The sequence below is a fragment of the Pseudophryne corroboree genome, chromosome 6, assembly GCF_028390025.1.
Source record: "Pseudophryne corroboree isolate aPseCor3 chromosome 6, aPseCor3.hap2, whole genome shotgun sequence".
NCBI lineage: Eukaryota > Metazoa > Chordata > Amphibia > Anura > Myobatrachidae > Pseudophryne > Pseudophryne corroboree.
The window spans coordinates 160,547,584-160,560,481 of NC_086449.1; the positions used below are offsets into that span (position 1 = coordinate 160,547,584).

Consider the following 12,898-nt stretch of genomic DNA (forward strand, 5'->3'; position numbering starts at 1 on the left):
GGCACAGTTCATTATTGCAAGCCAACTTCATCAGATTTTAAAGACGGTGGCTTACAGCGCAGCATTTGCATGGTTTATTAATAGCATCTGCCCATTTTGTCAATGGAGAACACAATTATAACATGGTTTCTTCAGGCTGTGATAGCTGCAGTCAGAAATGTTCACTCATACCTAAAATGGTAGCACTTAAGGGCCCCATACACTAGAACGATAATGCCCGATTTAATCCGATTTCGACCTTTTAGGCCGATAAATCGGATGAAAAGTGCCAAATCGGATGTGTTTTACATCCGATCCGATCTGATGCGCGGTCCCGTGAGCATCGTATTGGAGCCCCTAGGTCGTTAGTGCTGCTCTCGTGATATGTCGGATCCCACAGGCATGGCTGGGATCGCATACAATACATCGCCCGGGAAGCTGCCGGGCAGTTCAAGGGAAATCACATCAGACTTTAGCCTCCGACATGTTGCTGTAGTGTATGGGGCACTCTACATACCACATACACTGTATACACGACCCAAATTAGGTTGCACACTGAACAATCCTAGCCAGGAGCATCAGACAGGAGTGCAGCAATACAAAGTTAACTCACACTGCTTACAAATGTTCTGTATCCAGGTTAAGAAATCTAAACATATATATATATATATATATATATATATATATATATAGTGTATTTGTGTATACAGTACGCACCTGTATCATTCTAGGTTGTACACTACGGTATTTTGGAATATATTATACACACTTCTCTACATAGTATAAAATAAAGTTCCCAGTAGGCATTTGTCTGTCTGTTCTGGCTAATCTTGAGAAGCACTGGACGGATTTTCATGCGGTTTTCACAATTCTATAGAGCATTTGTTGAGGAAAGCTTACGTGTCTGAAACATTCATCTATGACAAAAAGGAGTCGAGCAGTGATTACTTTAGTGAGGCATGTTAAAGAAAAATTAGGCGAGCAAGCGCGGTCTTAGATTGCGCTGCCTAAACAGTTAAAGATACGAGGGTGATTGATAAGTACCCGTATTTGAAGACAGATGGCGCCACTGACATCAAACCTGTATATCATTGCTTAGTGTCATCTGTCAAACAACGACTGTCAGAATTTCAGACAAATTTACAGTGTACTTTTGTTTTGGTAGCTGTTGGAAGTGAGCAAGTTTGAGTTTTTTCTAACTATGGAGAAAGTGCAGCACCGCACGGTGATTAGATTCTTGTTTTTGGATGGGAAGACGTGTGAGGAAATCAAAGAAAAGTTGGAAGCCGTTTATGCAGACCTTTCACATTCAAAGACAACCATCAGATATTGGTTAAATTAATTCAAGTGTGGTCGAACATCTGTCCTCGATGAAGAGCGTCCAGGTTGCCCAACTGAGGTGACTATGGATGAAATGGACAACAAAATCCATGATATCGTATTGGCAGACCGGCGAGTTAAGATCAGAGAGATTGTGAAGATTGTAGGCATCTCATTTGAACGTGTGCAGAATATCCTACATGAACATTTGGGCATGACAAAGCTATCGGCAAGATGGGTGCCGCGTTTGCTCACTGTGGACAAGCGGAATCGAATGACCACTTCGAAACAGTGTTTGGACCTGTTTAAGCGCAATCCGAAGGAGTTTCTGCGCCGTTTCTTCACTGTTGATGAAACATGGATCCATCACTACACGCCAGAAATGAAGGAACAGTCAGAACAGTGGACTTCACCCGGCGAACGTGCACCAAAAAAGGCGAAGACCGTTCCATCAGGTGGAAAAGTCATGGCCAACGTTTTCTGGGATTCAAAAGGCATAATCTTCATCGACTATTTGGAAAGGGAAGAACGATCACAGGGCAGTATTATGCTCAATTATTGGGCAGATTCGATGACGCATTGAAGAGAAAATGGCCCCACTTGGCGAAGAAAAAAAGTGCTGTTCCACCAAGACAATGTGCCCGCATTCTCGTCCCATGTCACCACAGCGAAATTGGTGGAATTGGGCTACGAGTTGCTGCCGCATCCGCCGTATTCTCCAGATTTGGCCCCCTGCGATTTCTTCCCGTTTCCAAAAATAAAAAAATGGCTTGGAGGAAAGAGATTTGCATCGAACGAGGAGATCATCGCCGAAACTGAAGCCTATTTCGCAGAGTTCGACAAATCCTAGGGCTTGAATAATAAGATTTTACTTACCGGTAAATCTATTTCTCGTAGTCCGTAGAGGATGCTGGGGACTCCGTAAGGACCATGGGGAGAGACTGGCTCCGCAGGAGACATGGGCACTTTAAGAAAGAATTTAGTTCCTGGTGTGCACTGGCTCCTCCCGTTCTGCCCCTCCTCCAGACCTCAGTTAGAGAACTGTGCCCAGAGGAGATGGACAGTACGAGGAAAGGATTTTTGTTAATCTAAGGGCAAGATTCATACCAGCCACACCAATCACACCGTATAACTTGTGATAACAATCCAGTAAACAGTATGACAATAACATAGCATCAGTTCACGCCCGATGCAACAATAACGTAACCCTTATTGAAGCAATAACTATATACAAGTATTGCAGAAGAAGTCCGCACTTGGGACGGGCGCCCAGCATCCTCTACGGACTACGAGAAATAGATTTACCGGTAAGTAAAATCTTATTTTCTCTAACGTCCTAGAGCAGGGGCGGCCAGACTTTTGGAGTCCGTGATCTACTGTGAAAGCTAAAAAGCTTTTGTGATCTACCTAGGAGGAATAATAGCGCGCGCCGTAGCCGCGCGCGCAAAAAAAGGGGTGTAGTATAACAAAAAGTGGGTGTAGTATAACAAAAAGTGGGTGTCATAACAAAAAGTGGGCGTGGTATAACTATTAAAAAAAAGGGACGTAGCCTTGCTGCGCAGAGTGTAATGACTGCCTCACACGAAATAACACATTGGCCCCCACAGGTAAAAACCTCAAACACATATGCCCCCACAGTGCCAGATACACATGCCCCCACAGTGCCATGTGCCCACAGTGCCAGATATGCCCCCACAGTGCCAGATACAGATATGCCCCCACAGTGCTATGTGCCCACAGTGCCAGATATGCCCCCACAGTGCCAGATTACAGATATGCCCCCACAGTGCCAGATATGCCCCCACAGTGCCAGATATGCCCCCACAGTGCCATGTGCCCACAGTGCCAGATATGCCCCCACAGTGCCAGATACAGATATGCCCCCACAGCGCCAGATTACAGATATGCCCCCACAGTGCCAGATATGCCCCCACAGTGCCATGTGCCCGCAGAGCCAGATATGCCCCCAGTGCCACATATGACCCCACAGTGCCAGATATGCCCCCACAGTGCCAGATTACAGATATGCCCCCATAGTGCCAGATATGCCCCCACAGTGCCAGATATGCCCCCACAGTGCCATGTGCCCGCAGAGCCAGATATGCCCCCAGTGCCACACATGTCCCCACAATGCCAGATATGCCCCCACAGTGCCAGATATGCCCCCACAGTGCCATGTGCCCACAGTGCCATGTGCCCACAGTGCCAGATATCCTCCCACAGTGCCAGATACAGATATGCCCCCACAGCGCCAGATTACAGATATGCCCCCACAGTGCCAGATATGCCCCCACAGTGCCATGTGCCCGCAGAGCCAGATATGCCCCCAGTGCCACATATGACCCCACAGTGCCAGATATGCCCCCACTGAGCTATGTGCCCACAATGCCAGATATGCCCCCATAGAAGAGCTCACCGTTGGTGTGTGGAGAGCGCAGAGCAGCGCGCGCTTCTCCTGTCTGCCGCTCTGCCTCCTCAGTCTGATCTCCGGCGGTGACGGCAGCGTGTATGGCTCAAATCAGGTGCCGGTCCGCGAGCTCTCATTGGTTAACGAACCGGCACCTGATTTGAGCTATACACTCGGCCGTCACTGCCGCAGACCAGACTGAGGAGGCAGAGCGGCAGGCAGGAGAGGCGCGGCTTCGGGTGGCTGGGCGGCGGATCGTGATTGACTGTTTGGCCACCTCTGTCCTAGAGGATGCTGGGGTCTCCGTAAGGACCATGGGGATTATACCAAAGCTCCCAAACGGGCGGGAGAGTGCGGATGACTTTGCAGCACCGATTGAGCAAACATGAGGTCCTCCTCAGCCAGGTTATCAAACTTATACAATTTTGCAAAGGTGTTTGTACCCGACCAAGTAGCAGCTCGACACAGCTGTAGTGCCGAGACCCCTCGGGCAGCCGCCCAAGAAGAGCCCACTTTCCTAGTGGAATGGGCCTTGACCGATTTTGGTAACGGCAAACCAGCCGTAGAATGCGCTTGCTGAATCGTGTTACAGATCCAGCGAGCAAGAGTCTGCTTTGAAGCAGGGCCGCCAAGCTTGTTGGCTGCATACAGAACAAACAGTGCTTCTGTTTTTCAGACTCTAACCGTCCTGGCTACATAAATTTTCAAAGCCCTGACCACATCAAGGGACTCGGAATCCTCTAAGTCCCGTGTAGCCACAGACACCACAATAGGTTGGTTTACATGAAAGGATGAAACCACTTTTGGCAGGAACTGAGGACGTGTCCGCAATTCCGCTCTATCCATATAGAAAACCAGATAGGGGCTTTTATGTGATAAAGCCGCTAATTCCGACACTCGCCTTGCCGAAGCCAGGGCTAATAACATGACCACCTTCCAAGTGAGATATTTCAACTCCACCGTTTTCAGTGGTTCAAACCAGTGTGACTTTAGGAAGTCCAAGACCACATTAAGGTCTCAATGCGCCACCGGAGGCACAAACGGAGGCTGAATATGCAGTACTCCCTTAACAAAAGTCTGAACTTCTGGGAGAGAAGCCAATTCTTTTTGAAAGAAAATGGATAGGGCCGAAATCTGGACCTTAATGGAGCCTAATTTAAGGCCCAAATCAACTCCAGTTTGTAGGAAGTGAAGGAAACGGCCCAGATAGAATTCTTCCGTAGGAGCATTCCTGGCCTCACACCAAGAAACATATCTTCGCCATATACGGTGATAATGTTTTGCTGTTACTTCCTTCCTAGCCTTTATCAGCGTAGGGATAACTTCAACCGGAATACCTTTTTCCGCTAGGATCCGGCGTTCAACAGCCATGCCGTCAAACGCAGCCGCGGTAAGTCTTGGAACAGACAGGGTCCCTCTTGCAACAGGTCCTGCCTTAGAGGAAGAGGCCACGGATCTTCCGTGAGCATTTCCTGCAGATCTGGATACCAGGTCCGTCGTGGCCAATCTGGAACAACGAGGATTGTTCGCACTCCTTTTCTTCTTACTATTCTTAACACCTTGGGTATGAGAGGAAGAGGAGGAAATACATAGACGGACCGGAACAGCTACGGTGTCACAAGGGCGTCTACCGCTACTGCCTGAATGTCTCCGGACCTGGCGCAATACCTCTGTAGCTTTTTGTTGAGGCGGGACGCCATCATGTCTATCTGTGGCAGTTCCCACCGACTCACAATCTGTGCGAAGACTTCTGGATGAAGTCCCCACTCTCCCGGGTGTAGGTCGTGTCTGCTGAGGAAGTCTGCTTCCCAGTTGTCCACTCCCGGAATGAACACTGCCGACAGTGCGCTTACATGATTCTCCGCCCAGCGAAGAATCCTGGCAGCTTCCGCCATTGCCGCTCTGCTCCTTGTGCCGCTTTGGCGGTTTACATGAGCCACTGCGGTGATGTTGTCTGACTGGATCAAAACTGATCCTGGTTGGTCGCGAAGTAAGGCCTCCGCTTGACGTAGGGCGTTGTATATGGCCCTTAGTTCCAGGATGTTGATGTGCAGACAAGTCTCTTGACTTGACCAAAGACCTTGGAAATTTCTTCCCTGTGTGACTGCTCCCCAACCTAGGAGGCTTGCGTCCGTGGTCACCAGGATCCAATCCTGAATGCCGAATCTGCGGCCCTCGAGAAGGTGAGCACTCTGCAGCCACCACAGGAGCGACACCCTGGCCCTGGGGGACAGGGTGATCAACTGATGCATCTGTAGATGTGATCCGGACCACTTGTCCAACAGATCCCATTGGAAAGTCCTCGCATGGAACCTGCCAAAGGGAATGGCATCGTATGAGGCCACCATCTTTCCCAGGACTCGAGTGCAATGATGCACGGACACCTGTCTTGATTTCAAAAGGTTCCTGACCAGAGTCATAAGTTCCTGGGCTTTTTCGGAAGATAAACCCTTTTCTGGGTCGTGTCCAGAATCATGCCCAAGAAAGGCAGACGAGTCGTAGGAACCAACTGCGACTTTGGGATATTGAGAATCTAGCCGTGTTGTTGTAACACTTTCAGTGAAAGAGATACGCTGTTCAGCAACGGCCCTCTTGATCTCGCTTTTATGGAAGGAGATCGTCCAAGTACGGGATAATTGTGACACCCTGCTTGCGCAGGAGCACCATCATTTCCGCCATTACCTTGGTGAAAATCCTCGGAGCCGTTGAGAGACCAAACGGCAACGTCTGAAATTGGTAATGACCGTCCTGTACCGCAAATCTTAGATACGCCTGATGAGGTGGATAAATGGGGACATGAAGGTACGCATCCTTTATGTTCAGTGACACCATAAAATCCCCCCCTTCCAGGCTGGCGATGACCGCTCTTAGCGATTCCATCTTGAACCTCTTCAAATATAGGGTCAGAGATTTTAAATTCAATATGGGTCTGACTGAACCGTCCGGTTTCGGAACCACAAACATGGTCGGATAATAACCCCTTCCCTGTTGAAGGAGGGGAACCTCGACCACCACCTGCTGAAGATAAAATCTTTGTATTGCATTTAACACTATCTCCCTCTCTAGGGGGGAAGACGGTAGGGCCGATTTGAAAAACCGGCGAGGAGGTACCTCTTCGAATTCCAGCTTGTAACCCTGAGACACAATTTCTATTGCCCAGGGATCCACCTGGGAGTGAACCCATATGTGGCTGAAATTCCAAAGACGCGCCCCCACTGGCCCCAACTCCGCCAGTGGAGCCCCAGCGTCATGCGGTGGATTTTGCAGAGGCCGGGGAGGACTTCTGTTCCTGGGAACTAGCTGTATTGTGCAGCTTCTTTCCTCTGCCCCTCCCTCTAGCAAGAAAGGACGCACCTCTGACTTTCTTGTTTCTGTGAACGAAAGGACTGCATTTGATAATGTGGTGCTCTCTTAGGCTGTGAGGGAACATAAGGCAAAAAATTTGACTTTCCAGCCGTAACTGTGGAGACCAGGTCCGAGAGACCTTCACCGAACAATTCCTCACCCTTGTAAGGTAAAACCTCCATATGTCGTTTTGAGTCGGCATCACCTGTCCATTGCCGAGTCCACAGGACCCTTCTGGCAGAAATCGACATAGCGTTTATTCTAGAACCCAGCAGACTAATGTCTCTTTGAGCATCTCTCATATAAAGGACAGCGTCTTTAATATGCCCCAGGGTCAATAAAACAGTATCCCTATCTAGGGTATCAAACTCCTCTGATAAGGTATCAGTCCATGCTACTACTGCACTACAGACCCAGGCCGACGCGATTGCCGGTCTGAGCAAGATACCTGAATGTGTATAAATGGACTTCAGGGTACCCTCCTGTTTGCGATCGGCAGCATCCTTGAGGGTAGCCGTATCCTGGGACGGCAGGGCTAACTTTTTGGATAAGCGTGTTAAAGCTTTGTCCACCCTAGGGGAGGATTCCCATCGTAACCTGTCCGTTGGCGGGAAAGGATACGCCATAAGAATCCGTTTGGAAATCTGCAGTTTTTTATCTGGAGATTCCCAAGCTTTTTCACATAACTCATTCAGTTCGTGTGAGGGGGGAAAAGTTACCTCAGGTTTCTTTCCCTTATACATATAAACCCTTGTGTCAGGGACAGGGGTTTCCTCTGTGATGTGCAAAACCTCCTTAATTGCTATAATCATATATCGGAGTGATTTAGCCAACTTTGGCTGCAACTTTGCATCATCGTAATCGACACTGGAGTCAGAATCCATGTCAGTATCTGTGTCAATAATTTGGGATAGTGGGCGCTTATGAGACCCCGACGGTCCCTGCGACATAGGATCAGGCACGGGTTGAGACCCTGACTGTGCCAATGCATCAGCCTTGTCTAATCTTTTATGCAAGGAATTTACATTATCATTATCTCCCACATAGCCTTCCACATCAGACATGTCGACACAAGCGTACCGACACACCACACACACAGGGAATGTCCTTTCTGAAGACAGTTCCCCACGAGGCCCTTTGGAGAGACAGAGAGAGAGTATGCCAGCACACACCCCAGCGCTATATAACCCAGGAATAACACAGTAACTTAATGTTAACCCAGTAGCTGCTGTTTATATACTTTTTTGCGCCTAATTATGTGCCCCCCTCTCTTTTCAACCCTCTTCTACCGTGTATCAGCAGGGGAGAGCCTGGGGAGCTTCCTCTCAGCGTGCTGTGGAGAAAAAATGGCGCTGGTGAGTGCTGAGGGAGAAGCCCCGCCCCCTCGGCGGCGGGCTTCTGTCCCGCTTAAATTTTATTTCTTTGGCGGGGGCTCCTACATATATACAGTGCCCAGCTGTATATTTGTGTTCATTTGCCAGAATGAGGTCCCAAATGCTGCCCAGGGCGCACCCCCCTGCGCCCTGCACCCTAACAGTGACCGGAGTATGTGTAGGTGTGTGGAGCAATGGCGCACAGCTGCAGCACTGTGCGTTACCTCCAGTGAAGATCACAAAGTCTTCTGCCGCCTGTGAAGTCTACTTGCTTCTCATACTCACCCGGCTTCAGTCTTCCGGCTCTGCGAGGGGGACGGCAGCGCGGCTCCGGGACGGACGGCGAGGGTGAGATCCTGCGTACCGATCCCTCTGGAGCTAATGGTGTCCAGTAGCCTCAGAAGCAGGACCTAGCTTCAGAGAGTAGGGCTGCTTCTCTCCCCTCAGTCCCACGATGCAGGGAGTCTGTTGCCAGCAGAGCTCCCTGAAAATAAAAAAACCTAACAAAAAACTTTCTATCAGCAAACTCAGGAGAGCTCACTGAAAAGCACCCAGCTTCTCTAGGCACAGAATCAAACTGAGGTCTGGAGGAGGGGCAGAGAGGGAGGAGCCAGTGCACACCAGGAACTAAATTCTTTCTTAAAGTGCCCATGTCTCCTGCGGAGCACGTCTCTCCCCATGGTCCTTACGGAGTCCCCAGCATCCTCTAGGACGTTAGAGAAAGTTGGATTATCGTTGGGCCAAGTGTATCAAGCTAAAATGGGACTATGTTGACCAATAAAGCTAAATGTTCCCAATAAAAAAAAAATTCTTGCCTAACATGGGTACTTATCAATCACCCCTCGTATATCATAATGAAGGAGTGTGTGTGTGTGTGTGTGTGTGTGTGTGTGTGTGTGTGTGTGTGTGTGTGTGTGTGTGTGTGTGTGTGTGTGTGTGTGTGTGGTCAATGGCAAGGGAGCTAGTGGCTAATTAAAAAAAAAAAAAGTGGGGTCCAACACAATTGAGTAACTAGCCCCACCCAGACCTCGGAGTCTGGTCTTGTATTAGAAAATTAGGAGGAAAAATCATCATGGGGTTCCACTTATTTTCAAATAACCAAGCAGAAGAAGCCAGGGGGGTAGGCAAACGCTATGACAGGGGATAATAAACATCATGATACATATTTTTAAGTATGAAGATGTAGCACCCCCTCTCCCCCCCCAACACACACACACGGAGCAGGGAAGTCACTCACAGCAACACTGGAGCACCACATGCCAGCGTCTTCAAGTCACTGTCTTGCAAGATTTCCCTTCCTTAAACCTTTGAGACTGACTATGCAGCAGCTCCTCTGTGACAGCTGTTACTAAACAGCTGAGCACCCGGAGACTCACTCCTACAATTACAAACACACTGTGTGGTGGCCCCGTTACAGCCGCCCGTTGCCCCTCTCTTAATCCAGCCCTGGTGATTTTTACTCAGCCAACGTCATCACTTATCTCAACCTATTGCAAACATGTGAAAGTCAGCAATCAGGACATAGATTGCTGACTTTCACACGTTTGCTATAGGCAGAGATAAGTACCTTATATATACTGTGCTAAAGTTTAAGGCAGATGTAGAAAAAAAAATTATGCAAGGTAAGAATGCTTTCAAAAAAGGAGCTTTATGGTAGACTTAACATTGTTTAATCTCTTTCTGCAAGGTACACTGGATTCCATAACATCGGGGTGTAGAGTTGGATCTTGATCCGAGGCACCAACAGGCTAAAGCTTTGACTGTTCCCAGGATGACCTGCACCACCTCCTCTATAGCCACGCCTCCAGGCAATGGAGCTCAGTGAGAGAGACGGTAGATGTTAGTCACATAGAACCACATTCTCACGACAGGAAAAGGGACTAGCGGCTAATGCCATACAAACCCAAAGAAGCTAAGTGCGTCAGGGAGGGCGCCCTGTGGAATCAAGTGTACCTCGCAGAAACAGATTTAACAATGGTAAGTCTACCATAAATCTCCTTTTCTGCAGCGGGGTACACTAGTATTCCACAGGGAATAACATCGGGGATGTCCTAAAGCAGTTCCTCAAGGGAGGGGATGCACTGTAGCGGTCACAAGAACCCGGCGTTCAAAGGAAGCATCCTGGGAGGGGGAAGTATCAAAGGCTTAGAACCTGATTAACGTGTTCACTGAGGACCACGTAGCCGCCTTGCACAATTGCTCTGCGGACGCGCCACGGCAGGCCACCCAAGAAGGTCCAACCGACCGAGTAGAATGGGCCTTGATAGCAGCAGGAGCTGGGAGCCCAGCCTGCGCATGAGCTTGTGCAATCACCATTCTAATCCATCTGGCCAAGGTTTGCTTATTCGCAGGCCAGCCACATTTGTGAAAACCAAAAAGTGCAAAAAGGGAATCTGACCTCCTGATCAAGGCAGCCCTTTCCACATAAATACGGAGAGCCCGTACCACATCCAAAGATCTTTCTTTGGAGGACAAACCAGAAGAGATGAAGGCCGGAACTACAATCTCCTGGTTAAGGTGAAAAGATGATACCACCTTAGGCAAATAACCAGGGCGAGTTCAAAGAAATGCCCAGTCAGGGTCAAAAATCAGAAATGGTGGACGACAGGACAAAGCACCTAAGTCCGACACTCTTCTAGCAGAGGCAACAGCCAACAGAAACACGACCTTCAGCGTAAGGTATTTAAGGTCCACAGACTCGAGAGGTTCAAATGGAAACTCTTGCAGGGCATTTAAGACAACAGACAGATCCCATGGAGCCACAGGAGGGACATAGGGAGGCTGAATCCTTAGAACACCCTGAGTGAAAGTGTGAATGTCAGGAAGAAACGCAATATTTCTCCGAAACCACACCGACAAGGCAGATATATGAACCTTGAGGGAGGCCAGACGAAGGCCCAAGTCTAGGCCTTGTTGTAGAAAAGCCAAAAATTTGGAAGTTTTGAAAGTATATGCATCATAATTCTGAGCAGCATACCATGTCAAGTAAGAATTCCAGACCCTGTAATAAATCTGAGCTGAAGCTCGTTTACGGGCTTTCAACATAGTTTGAATGAACGCCTCAGAGAATCCTTTTGCTCTCAGGAGTGATGCTTCAAAAGCCATGCCGTCAAAGACAGTCTGGCCAGGTCCAGGTAGACACAAGGGCCTGGGACGGAGGTCTGGGCGTTGAGGAAGTCGAAGAGGACGCTCTATCGAAAAACCCTGCAGGTCTGAGAATCAATGCCATCTGGGCCACACTGGAGGGATTAGAAGTAGTATTCCTCCTTCTTGCTTGAACTTCCATATTACCCTGGGCAGGAGTGACACTGGAGGGAACACATATGGCAGCTGAAAGGTCCATGGATTTGCCAGTTCGTCCACGAACGCTGCTTGAGGATCCCTTGTCCTTGCTCCGAAGACCAGAACCTTGTGATTGTGTTCCTCCATGGTCCACCGACCCTGGAAAAAAAAAAAAAAAAAAGTGTTGCTCCAACACAGCGCCCCAACCCCTCAGACTGGCGTCCGTAGTCAGTAGGACCCAGTTGGGGATAAAGACGGGATGGCCCCTGCTCAACTGCTGGTCCTGTAGCCACCAGGTCAGCGACAGGCGAACCTCCGGAGTCAAGGAGATCATGTGAGACCTGATCCGATAAGGCAGGCTGTCCCACTTGGAAAGGATTAACCTCTGTAGAGGGCAGGAATGGAATTGAGCCATGTCGAAAGCAGACACCATGAGGCCTAGTACATGCATCGCCGAGTGTACCGACACTCTTGGGTGAAAGAGAAAGTATCTGATCCTGTCCTGAAGTTTCAGGACCTTCTCTGGAGACAGAATCAGACGTTGCCTGTGTATGTCCAGTAGTGCCCCCAGGTGCACCATGCTCTGAGCAGGGACCAGCGAGGACTTCTTCCAGTTGATGAGCCACCCGTGGGATTGTAGGAAGTTTACCGTCAATTGTAGATGACTGAGGAGGACATTGTGGGAGTTTGTCAGAATCAGCAAATCGTTCAGATGCGGCAGGATCCTGACTCCCTGGCGATGGAGATGAGCTGTTATCATGGCCATAACCTTGGTGGAGATCCTTAGGGGCCGTGGCCAGTCCAAACGGCAGAGCCTGGAATTGATAGTGAAGGTTGCCAATAGCAAACCGCAGATATTGCGGATGCGATATGGCAATAGGCATATGCAGGTAAGCATCTTGTATATCCAGGGATACCATATAGTCTCCGGGTCCACGGCCAGTACATATTAGCGCAGTGTTTCCATACGGAACGTGGACACTCTCACAAACTTGTTCAGTGATTTGAAGTTGAGAATAAGCAGGAAAGACCCATCATGTTTCGGGACCAGAAACAGGGTCGAGTATCCTCTGCCTCTCTGGGACAGAGGTACTGGCACTGCCACTCCTGTATCCAGGAGGTAACGCACAACCATCAGTAGAGCTTGAGCCTTTAACGGATCCAAAGGGATAACCGATGTGCAGAACTGGCG

At 49.1% G+C, this 12,898-nt stretch overlaps 1 protein-coding gene across 1 annotated transcript in view; it reads right to left on the reverse strand.

Moving 5' to 3' along the window:
• The window catches only part of SLC23A2 (solute carrier family 23 member 2), a 319,310-nt gene that overhangs the window by 186,541 nt on the left and 119,871 nt on the right, over positions 1-12,898 (reverse strand). The window lies entirely within an intron of this gene.